We start from the raw sequence: 13,029 nt of genomic DNA, 5'->3' as shown, positions 1-13,029 counted from the left end.
ACGAAGCAATTATTTTGCAAAATTTTTTATCAAAAGCTTGAGACACGTCCAAGAAGGCTGCCGTATAAACGTTCTTTTTATAGATTATATTTTCAACGAAATTAACGATTCGGTGTATCTGGTCAATTGCTGAATGGTGGTCACGGAAGCCAAATTGATGTGTTGGTATTAGGTTTTTATGAACGATTATTGATTTAAGCCTATTTATGAGTACATTCTCAAAGATTTTAGATAAAGCTGGCAGCAGCGATGTACTGATACTGATTTAGATGTACTGGTTTACCCGGCTTAAGTATCATTATGACTTCAGATACTTTCCAAAGCGATAGCATGTATCTTAAGCATAATGCACTGTTTATAATGTTCACAAGTTTTTTTATACAACTCTTTGGTAAATTGCATAATATTTCTCCATGTTTTAAATCGTACCCAGGCGGTTTTTTGAGTCTTATGTTCTCTATAAGATTTTTAATTTCTTGAATAGTAGCAGGAGAAATGCTGATGTGTGGAACCAACTAACAATTTTCACAGTTTATCTCATATGATTTGCAAATACGGCAGCTTTCTGTTCATCGTTTTGGCCAATGCAGTTTCGTTTACTTTTAATGGCGCTACATGTTTTATTTGTTTATTTATATTTCTTGCAGCTTTCCAGAGTGAATAGTCGGTGGATTTATCAGCTGTAAGTTTAGCCAGATAAGTTTTGAAGGAACAATTTCTAAACCGTTTAATTTGTGTTCTTAATTTCGCTGTACAGTTATTAAACTCAGTTGAAACTTGAGAGCAGGGAACCTAGTTTGCTGCCATCTCCGTCGAAGCTTGTGCTATTTATGGATACTTTCTAAGATGTATTTTGGTGTATTTTTGTGAAATCTTCAACCTCACAGTCCAATTAAACACCTGTCGATATATGTTTAAGCTTTGGGTCGCCTTTATTCACTATACTTAAAATTTATACCGAAATAATTGGATTTTCATACAGAGTTAGTAGCACTGATGAGTGGTCAGAGCTTAGGTCTGAGCTATCTTTAATAAATAAATTGAGTTTCGGTAGTTTATTGATTATAAAGAAATCAAGAAGGTCTGGGAAATTCTGTCTATCTGTAGGCCAATAAGTGGGTTTTCCTGTAGAAAAAAATTGCATCCATCTGCTTGTATAACTTTGAGAAGTTCTCGACTTTTGGTTGTAGTTAAACGCGGTCCCCAATGAGTGTGTTTTGCATTAAAGTCGCCACCAATGATGTGCCTTCCGTCATATTTTTTAATAAATTCATATACGTATCTGCTTTTATATTATGCCTAGGCGGACTATACAGAGCAATAAGATACAATGGGTGATTGTGCAATTTAACTGAAATTGTTGTAGTTTGAATTTCTTCCGTCTTAATCGGATCTTCCTCGCAGTGTTCAATATTGCTTTTGATAATTATAGCGCTCCCTCCTCGCGCTGAGTTTGCCGGGTATGGTATGTGATATAATTCATAATTTTTTAATTTATAAAAAGAATGGTTCGTAAAATGCGTTTCAGACAGTAGACATATATCAATATTTCTGTCGTGTAGAATATCTTCTAATTCATATTAACTTTTGGAAAGACCATTAGCGTTCCATAGCTTTATTCTCAAAGATTTACTGTTCATCAATAAATTGTAGATGGTACTCAAGAGCGTTGAGCTGCTGATTAAAGAACTTAAATAGTTCCTCTTGCTCATTTAGTTTACCCAAAATTTGGGTTAACGGACTCCTTTTTTAATTGTATTTGTATGACCTTGCTTAGCCACTTGCGCAAAGGAAACCTTAGCAACGGAAGAAAGGGATTTTACTTCTCCTGTGTTCACAACGGGTTTGTTCGTCCGAACATTGGCATTCTCCTCAACTGAATTAGCATTCTTTTTATCTCTAAGTTTTTGCAGTTCTTTTGCGACGACACAACCACGGTAGCTTGCAGGATGAGAATCGATGCCGTTACAACATTTAGCAGGATCTTTTTCAGCTTTTCTCCATTCAATAGTACGATATTTGCATCCACATTTCACACACCTCGATGGCTTACCACAGAAGTTTTTTGTATGTCCAAAAGCTTGACAGTTTTTGCACTTTGGAATAAATTTAGATGCTTTAATAGACTCAACATTGACAACCGTACTAAGAATGGTTTTGATCTGGTGATTTTTCTTAATGTTTCGGTAGCATCAAATACTACTAAAAATATTTGTAGCGGTTCTTTAGTCTCCCATTTAAGCTTATTAGTTGCATCTAAGACATTAAAACCCTGCAATTTTAGATCATTTAAAATGGATTGTGTATCGCATGAGTGGTGTACATTTTTTAACATTACCTTTATTGGTTATTATGTTTACTCTCGTAGCTAAACCAAGGTAAATTTTCAATAGATACGCATTTTTTTATTGTGCGATAATTATTTGCATCGAAGACATTAAGTTTGAAGGCGCTGTTGGTCAGAAGCTTTATTAAAAAGTTGTTATTTATTAGATCTGCAACATTAGAATGTAATTTATTAAAATCCTTTACATCGTTTAGTATAAGAGGAGGTGGGCGGTATCCACTCAGTCTATTTAGCTAGCTCATCTTCAGCGGATTCGTATAATTGATCAACATTCATACTAGAAGGTTTTGGTTCAACACTCTAATGCTTTTACTAGATTAGAGTTCTTCGTTTTTTTCGTTCAAAAAATATTAATATATACAAGTATAACAACTACATCTTTATTTTGTAATATCTTAAAATTAGAAATGTCCATTAAGTCTGTAATTATCATAAATCCGTGCTGGTGGTTTGTTATGTTTTTTAATTCTTCTAAATGCAAAATAGTTGAATTTAAAATTCCAATTTTACCAAATGTTATTGTATTATTATGTTTTATAGTTCATGAATAATAAATTGATTTCTTTTTATTGTTTTAGTGGAGGTATCACCTTTAATATTATTTAGAGTTAACTGATATTCTGTTATTTTTAATTTCAGAATTTGTTGTGAATTGATTATTGTTATTCATAACTAGTTTGTCCAATTGTTCCAGCTATCTATTTCAAAAGTGTTCCTCATTCATTTATACCCCTTTTTTGTCTAACTTGGTGTTGTGTCAATTGTTCTAAAAAAGTTTCAATTACCAAAATTTCAGATTCTGTTTCCTGTGTAATAAATCTTAGGATGTCATGTTTATGTTAGTGATTATTGTAAAAATTTCTATTTTCATCTGTTATTATATTTTCAAAATAAGATAAATTATTAATGTGAAATAAGTTCCCGTACTCCTCGTAAATGGAAACATCTCCATTTTCAATAAGTAGGTAGTCTTGTCGGGTACAGTCTATGACATCAATGGCTGATGATGGCTAAAATAATCATATTGGAAACCTATAAGTAATTATGATTTTATATTATCTGTATGAATAATTTTTATTCCTCAAATTTTCCTTAATTTGGTGTCTTTTATATCTGGGTTTTAATTTGTTTCTTTCCCCAATTGCTTTTTCATAAATAATTTTGATTCTATGTTTGTTGTGGATTGTTATAGAGATGGCGATCTGAGATCGATTAATCGAAAAATCGATTTTTCGAGCTGATAAAATCGATTTTTTAAATTGATATGTAGTACTGGATCGATTCATTGGATCGATACATCACCCTTTAAAATCGACATTCGATTTTTTTTGTTTTTGTATTAACCATACAATTAGTTGTAGGTGCCCGTATTACAAGAGTGCTGCCGGTTAATTACTCAAAAACTCACGAGATGGCTGTGTGTTTAGTTTCCTTCGCCTCACTTCTCTTCAATAGAAAAAAGTTACGTTTATGATCTATGACTTTTTTTTATCTGTTCTGTGATTGCGTCATCACATCATTCGATTAATTTGTTTGTTGTTTGTTCGTTTTTTGACTAAGTGACTATTTATTAAACATACTGTGAGCAACGAAATAAATACAGATTTTTATGTAGTGTTTGTTGCGAAATAATAACTAATTGAGAGTACGTAAGTAAAGCGCTCCTTATTTTTATTTGATGCTATACATTTCAGTTTGTTCTGTTATTTGTGATCATTAAATCTAACCATATATGTAAGTCATTTAAATTTACTTGTGCATATGAATAATTACAAAAGAGCGTTGAAATAACTAATAAGTAATATGTGGAATTCCCAATTGTTGGAAATGTTCATACTTTACTATTACTTCATGTCCGTTCATCTATATAACCTAAAAATTTTTGAAGTTATACTTATAATACGAGTTCGGAAAAGGTTGCGATAGATTCAGGTTGCGCAACCTTGCTCAATATGAATCTACGCAACCTTGTCTGCAAAGATGTTCGAGCAGCAAGCGAAGCGGTGACAATCGGCGATCGTTTGCTCGTTTCTTTCGGCACAGCTCGGCTTTTCTACCAACAACACAATGTTGCCATGCTTATGCTGTTATTGTTTTTGTAGAACAATGTTTCAATTTTTGGTTGGTGACATATTCAATTAAAAATAAGTTCTGTTGGGATTCGACCTACGTGCTCGTCATGAAAGAAATATACAATGGATCGCCGATTGTTACCTCTTTCCTTGCTGCTGCTACGCATATGTATGTTTGCATGCTTGTGCATTATTGAAGTTATGCTTCTTTTTCTTTCGTTTGTCTTTCATTTCTGCGAATTCTCAACTATTTTGCGTATATTTTGGTTAAAATACTCTGCGTTGGCCGTTGAAAAATTAAGGCTATACTTTACAGGATCATTTCTGTAGTTAGTCTTCATTTACATTTTTTGGAAATCGACCCGCGATGATGAGGTACATACATATATCGTTTTATCTGACAGCGTGAGGTTTAAGAAGTTCATTTCTAATTTTGTCTTGTGGCATATTAGAAATGATGTTTCTTCGAAAATCGTCCGCTTACATCGGATAAAACGACTTCTGAGTGGTGATTTTAATGAATAAATTCCTTTTGGTTGAAATGCTCTGCGTTGGCCGTTGAAAAATTAAGACTATACTTCTCAGGATCATTCATTCCTTTCATTTCTTCAAAGAAATTAATGACCTTTAGAAATATGCATATTTGCATTAATTCGTTGTCATTTCCATATTCGTAGAAATAGAATTTCTATGGCATAAGTAAAGTAATGGCCGCCGATTGTCACCCCTTGCCGCTGTAGCAGCTTTGCCTACAAACATGCGTATATATGTATGTATGTATACGTATGATCGTGAATACATATCGACGCAGATTTTTGCGAGAAGCACCAGAAAGTTGTGCAATTTATGATTTTTAGCTTTTGCCATCGTCGCGAAAAGACGACTTGTTGGCAAAGGCATGCTCGGGGAGATGTTACGGCCTCTGTTTTTATGAATGAAGCGAGATCGCTTGTGGAATTTGCGCCTGCGTTTATGAATGAAATCGTTTTTGTTGTAAAATTTACTACACTTGTTCTTCGCCAATTTGGCTGCCATATTGACTTGTGAAGATCAATTTTTTGTTGGTGACATAATCATATGTGTACGCATATGTATGTTTGTATTCTAGTTTTCTTTCATACAAAATGATATGCATTTCTTGGAATATCACTAAGAAGTATAACTTCATCCGCGCGTAGGGACTCCACTCACCTTTTTGTTTTGTATACATAAAAAATAATAAAGCTCCCATCATTTTTTATTTACATAAACTACCGATTTTACTCGAATTTTATTTTAATCAACTTACGTATTCATAATATACATAGTTTTTTCTCGTAAGTAAAAGTGCTGCTAGGTAAGACCGTCGGGTGAGGGATGGGATAATATTTGATGCTAATGGGAATAAGAATTGATGCTAATTATTGCTAATAGGATTTTAAATATCACTCAAAGCTAGTATATAACTAGTTACTAAGTTTCATTGTTTATAAAGTTTAATGAGAAACTAAAGTATTTTTCAGCATGTCGGGTAAAAGTGATCTATGGAATCATTTCAAAAAAAGTACTTAGGAGGCACATGCAAATATTGTCACCAGGAAGTAAAAACTAAGGGAAACACAACAAACTTGCGTAATCATTTACTAAGACGACATCCAACAATTAACACTGTAAGTCTCAAAAAGAAGAGTGAGAGTGAAAGTGCTGGTGGTAGTAAATGTGATAATGCACGAAATGGTGAAGGAAATGAACAAGTTAGTGCTGTATTTCTTATACCAGATTCTTTATTTTCCAATTTGTTGAGTTTGAAAAAAATAAGACTCATAGTTCAATAAATCAAAATAACTATGGTTTTTTATTTTAGATTGTTGATAACATGATTTTAGACATATATATGACAAAAAACTGGGGAATCACAAATAACAAAGTAATAGCGTTTATCACGGACAATGGCGCAAATATCGTTAAAGCTGTCACAAATGTTTATGGCAAAATTAAACACATACCATGCTTTGCCGACACCTTAAACTTAGTAACATCAAAACCATTTGATACTAAAGATGGACTGGAAGAAGCTAAAAATTTACTAACAGCTGTTAAAGATATAACAACATATTTTAAGCATAATACAAATGCTGCTGACTCTTTAAAGAAAGCTCAGGATCACCGAACAAAGCCTTTGGGGCTTATTCAGTCTGTGTGTATGAGATGGAATTCTGTTTTTTTATCAATTCGAACGATTTGTTGAATTATCTGAAATAATTGCGCCTATATTACTCAAGTATCCTAAAGCGCCAGCAATGCTAACTGCACAGCAGTTCGAATTCATAAAAGATCTTATAAATATATTAAGACCATTAGCAGTAATAACAAAAAAAATTTCGGGAGAAGATTATGTTACAGCCAGTAAAATAATACCAATAGTATCTTGCCTGACTGAAACATATAATAAAATTAAAACTTCAAGTGATATTGGTGCTAAAACTAGAATTTTAATTGTGGACGGCTTAAAGAAATAGAATCAACACTTCAATTTTAGATAATACTCGGCAACAACTTCCACAAAATAATATTGAGGAAGTCGACGGAATAGAAGGGACAGATAATGATATGAAAAAAGGAATTTGGGATTTTCATAAGTTGCTTGTAAAAAAGCAACTTTCTATGTACAATGCACTTGCACAGGAAAGTCAAGGCTTAAATGAAGAATTCAAACATTATTTATCGCAAGCAGTTGTGCACTTGAAGTATGACCCTATACTTTATTGGCAAGAACAAAAAGACTCTATTTATCACCACGTTCACTCAATAGCCATGATGTATATGAGCATTGTGGGATCATCTGTCCCTTGTGAGCGCCTTTTTTCAATTGCCGGAAACATCGCAAGTGATGAGCGAAACAACTTGGATCCCAGTATACTTGACAGACTGTTGTTTTTAAAAAGTTTAAATATTAAGCATTGGGAACTATAAGCTAAATTATCTATTTGCTTTGTAACCTAAAACTTGTAAATTTTGAAAATAAATGTCTCGTTCTATCGGATCTGATACTTTGATATGGTAATAAAAATAATTGTTATTATCGAAGTCTCTGACTTTACTAATTAAAGATCGTTAATTATAACATTCGTCTTATTTTTAATAAAATTGATTAATACTTATATTGTAATAGAAAATTGGAAAAAATATCGATTTTTTGGAAATCGATATTTTAGATTTCGATTCATCAGGTCGATTCGATTTAAAAATCGATCTTTTTCGGAATCCATCGCCATCCCTAGAATGTTAGCATCTCACATTTTGGGCGCCAATTAACTTCTCTACCAAGGGAAAGATTAAAAATATAAAATAGCCACATCCACCGACACGTGGACCCCAATGAAAGCGAACGTTATTTCTGTGATTAAGTTCTGATTCAATCTCTTCTTTATTTCTTTAAGAACTTATATTTATACATTTTTAATTCTTAATCTTAAAGCGAGGCTTAAAAGCTATTTTATTGTTTAACCGAACAAAAGATTTATTATCTAAACAAAGATATTGATTCCTTATTAATTAAACATTGGTTTAGGATGAATTTCAATTGCGTTGCTGCATAAATGCAAATTATGGGGATGGGAATTTAAAAGATCTAATTTTAGTTACAGTTGCATTTGAGTTTAAGTGCGAACGCGGCGGTTATCTTGCGTATATCTCGCATATATTTATTATATATCCCACAAATGTTTATATATAACGTACAAAGAGTATAACTTTCTCTTTTATATATAACATTAACTCATTACATATGTCTAACAATATATACGAATAAAATCTGTATATTTACGTACATATACATACATCGACAAACAAAGGGAATTTACGAAAATTTACTACGGCCTGCTAATTTTCTTTTTCGCGTTTTCTCCATATTGTGAAAATATATACGTATGTATATGTACATACGTATTTATACATATATAAAAATATTTACTGAAACATCGCTTCAAAGTCCACATTGGCATATATCCCGCAATACCTCTTGCTTTTTAGGAAACAGAAACAAGCAGGATTGCGTATGCAATATATTATTATTTTTATTATATTATTATAATTAATGATTATTTTTATCATTTATATTTAGTTTTAGGTGATAAGTACAACCGTTAAGTGAACAAAATTATAATACTCTATAGCAACTGGTTGCAATAGTATCAATATATATATGTATATATTTAAAAATTAAATATTTGCGGTCAAAAATTAATAATTTAATTAAATTAAATCGAAATTAAATTGTATACTAGTAATTTACTTAATTTGAAAAAAAAACGAAAAACAACTCTTATTAACTTAAAAGAGTTTTCAGCGAGTAATTTCGGTATCTTGATTTTCCACCATTTTTTCCTTGAAACTCTTGTTTACAAAAGAGTTTTCTTTTCAACATATTATACATATATTCGAAACTTTTTCGAAAATTCTCGATTCTAGTTTTCACTGAGAATTTGTTTATTTATTTACACCTACAGAAGGTACTCGCTCGAAGCAAGGTACTAAAGCATTGTTCACTTAAAATCTGTACGCACTCTAGGGACCGCTGCTCCGTTATTTTACAAATTCTCTGAGTAAAATCAGTTGATCTGAGTACATAGTTAAAATACAGTTATGTATAGGACTTTTCAATGCCCTTGCTTATCAGTTGGCTTTTAAATGTGAAATGGAGTACGCTAATCGAAAATTAATAGTGAACGAATTTATAGCAAATCCGACATGGTCAGGTTCAAAAATCGGAAAAAAATTAAAATTGTCCAAAACAACAGTTTGTAGTGTAATTAAACGGTACAAAAATACTTTGAGCATAGAAAGAGCTAAAAAAAAATGTGTGTAAAAAGAGGAGCGCGGGATTTAGAATTAGTAAGGAAGACACTAACCTCAATTAAAAAAAATCCCGGGCTATCTGACAGTGATCGCGCCAAAAAATTCGGGACACGTATAAGTACCGCCAGGCGAATACGTTTAAATGCTGGGCTAAATACATACCGTGCAATTAAGTACCTAAGCAGATCTGACAAACAGAATATTTTGGCAGAGAACGTATAATATAGAGAAGGTTCAACTACGGACAAGCGTGTGAACTGTCAAGAGCCATGAATTTTCTATTAGTGGATTTCACCACTTTTGGCTCGGCAGGAGAAATTTTAACAGAAATGAGTGAACAGAGCTGAGAATTCAATGAAAATTATGCTCAGAAATATACATTGCTTTTACAGACGCATGTTGGCCTTTTGGCTTATATTTTTATACGTTTACATGCAATCATATCAATTGATATGAATATGATTTTGCGAATTTTTTTTGAATTCATGCAAAATTGATAACATTATTATTAAATCATGCTATTTTCATGGTAATATTTGTAGTTAATGGGCAAATGAGCCACTTTTTAAACATTCCTTATCTTTGATAATATTATATAATTTTGTATGCATGTACATATATATGCTATATACATACATATATGAAATATTATCGTAATATTCTAAAAACATAATATGTATATTACCATAATAATATATGAAATCATACCTCTTATCATTTAAACCTTTCATACGCATCTATCCTGGAGATATGTATGCAAGTACAAATCAATTTCAAATCAAGAAATTATCATTTACCAGTAATATAAAAGGCGCGCGCTTCTCTATATTTACGTACACACAAATGTATGTATGTGCGTATGACATTCTCACACAAATAATATATGTGTACGCATGTAAATCAAAAAATACAAACATTCTTCTGGAAAAACAGCAATAGTCTCAAAAATCATCATACATACTTACAATATGAGTACACATGTAAATATGTGCGTATGACATTCCCACACAAACAATGCATACACAACATACATACTTACATGCGTTCACATGTGGATATGTCACCCGCAAAAATTACAAATATTGTTCTACAAAAACAACAATCGTTTGAAAAAGTATCAGAAGGCAATATGGCAGCCAAATTGCCGTCGTAAAAATTTATAGTAAATTACCCAACAACAAAATTTTCATTCATGAACGCAAACGTACTTTCAAAAAGCATATTCGATTCATTCATAAAAGCAGACGCCATTTCATCTCCCCTAGCATGCCTGCCAACAAGCGTCTTTTCGCGACGATTTCAAAAGCTAAAATTCATAAATTGAATATATTTCTGAAGTTAGAAATGGAAAAAGTCACAACCCCGCAAATATAAGTATTAAAAAATATTAGAATAAAATAGACAACGTAGTTTATTTGTCGAATTTCAAGTCTAGAAATTTTTCAAAGAAAATATTCAATATTCTTCTGATTTTTGTGTACAGTCAGTCCCGGTTAAGTAGTACTCCGCTTAAATGAAAATCAAATCCCTCTTAACAGCCTATATTATATCATACTGCATCTCACAGTTTGTTTTTTGAAATACATAGAAATTATTGTTTAAGTACGACTCGTTTAAGTATCCGCAGTCGCTTATGTACCATATTACATTTTTATTTTTAACAAACCAAAAAATTCGGTATCTTTGACTGTGGCACATAACCGGGATTGACTGTATTTGTCAAGGAATGTGAAAAATATTTTGTAATTCTGAAATATTTTTTCGCAGCTGCGTCGATATGTATGCAAGCTCACGCACAAACATACATATATATTTACGCTGGTTTGTTGGCGGAGCTGTACAGCGGCAAGTGAAGCGGTGACAAACGGCGGCCATTCGTTTATTTTTTTCGGCACAGCTGATTGGTTGTCCGTGAGAACGGAGTTTTTGTATGAAACAATGGTTGTATATATTTACATAGAAAGTTGTGTGTAGACAAATGTACATATGTACAAACATTATGCGAATGATTGTTTCAAATTTGTTTACATGAACACAAAATTACATTCATAAGTATGTGAATATGTGAACTTTATGCGTACGGTTTTTTAAAATATGTTTACATGCACACATAATTATATGCATATGACTTTTAGATTTTATCAAAACGGGATTTTATCAAAAAAATGTTTATCATTACGGGTATGGTTTTTGAAAATCTGTTTATATGTAAGTATGTATGTACATATAATTACAACCATATGCGAATATGTGCGTCGGCTTGGTCTTCAAAATGTTATCAAAACCTCTAATGCCCAATATATGTACATGTATCTATATTTATTTAGGTAATAATGGAAATATGACTTTATCATAAAATCCAACAGATTTAATGGAATTTATCATTCAATAGGTCAAATTACGAATACATATGTATGTACATAGATAAGTTTGTTATCAAATACATATGTATATGGAGAATATCTATAAATGATATCCATAGTCGTTTGCGCATTGTAAACACGCGAATCTGTAAGCGTACATTTGTAAACATTGAAATTAGCATCACTTTTCTCATTTAACAATGAAAATGCTCAATTCTGCTATTTTCGACCCCTTCATGTTAAATATTGGTGAAATCCGCTAATAATATTTTTGTGGTGAAATCCACTAATAGAAAACTCAACCCCTCCAAAAAGAGGAACGTGATGACAATCGGCACACCCTGAACCAGAGAACTTAAAACATAGAGAAGGTGCAGGTTCGACAGCGAACATTTGATAAATTTGCGACACGGAATCTCACCACACAAATACAGAATTCACGCTGTGAAATGTTAACATTTTTAACAGTTCTCCACATATTCAACAAAGATAATGAAGAGAAATAAATATATGTATTTACGGCATATGATGAGAGGGCATATATGCTCAAGCAGAGAATATTGAAGAAAAATAAGTTCTTTGATATTCCACTTTTAACAGCGAAAAATGTGTACAAAACACACGTCTCACACAGAGAACATAAAGACATTTTTTATTGTGTTCTCTGTCTCACATGGCCAAAAATATGAAGACATAAATATATGTATGTATGCAGGCTCCTTATGATACTCCCAACCACAGCATTGTGATATTTTCATGCTTCAATTTTTGCTTTGAACCAGGCAATCGCAATGTATGCAAATATGTATGCTTTTGCGTTTTGCCGTCGGCATTTCCATATTGGCATGTAAAAATAATTATGAGTATAAATGCATGCATAGTAATATTTACAGTCAATTTGGACTTGCATATTTAATACTTTTATTTGATTTTTACATAGTATACTCTAATATACTAATAAATATTTTTGTATTATGTTTCTTACTAATAGAAATTTAATTTACCACAAAAATATATAGATACATAAATATATCGTCTATCATATTAATCTTATTATCTGCCCATATGATTGCACGTATACGCATGTGCGCATTCAGAAATTCAAATCATGATTTTATCACTTATCAATACACATATTACATGTGCGCGGATTGATCTGCATGTTCATATACATATGTACATACATTCATTTATGCTTATACTTATATGTACATATATTTGCATACATTGCCGAACAAATAATGCACAAGCATACAAACATACATATGCGTACACATGTGAATATGTCGCCAACAAAAAATTTAAGTATTGTTCTACAAAAACAACAATTGTCTAAATAGCAAAAGCACCACAAGTCAATATGGCTGCCGAATTGGCGAAGCCCAAATGTAGTAAATTTTACAACAAAAAC

The 13,029-nt window shown here is 31.9% G+C and overlaps 1 non-coding gene across 1 annotated transcript; it reads left to right on the top strand.

Moving 5' to 3' along the window:
• Window positions 1–4,718: 4,718 nt before the first annotated feature.
• LOC120769837 lies at window positions 4,719–4,929 on the top strand. The gene has a single exon (XR_005704892.1). It is a non-coding gene; the product is annotated as a small nucleolar RNA U3 (small nucleolar RNA).
• Window positions 4,930–13,029: the final 8,100 nt, after the last annotated feature.

This window comes from Bactrocera tryoni, chromosome 2 (assembly GCF_016617805.1).
Source record: "Bactrocera tryoni isolate S06 chromosome 2, CSIRO_BtryS06_freeze2, whole genome shotgun sequence".
NCBI lineage: Eukaryota > Metazoa > Arthropoda > Insecta > Diptera > Tephritidae > Bactrocera > Bactrocera tryoni.
The sequence above is the reverse complement of the archived record's forward strand: the minus strand, read 5'-3'. Positions and strand labels throughout refer to the sequence as shown.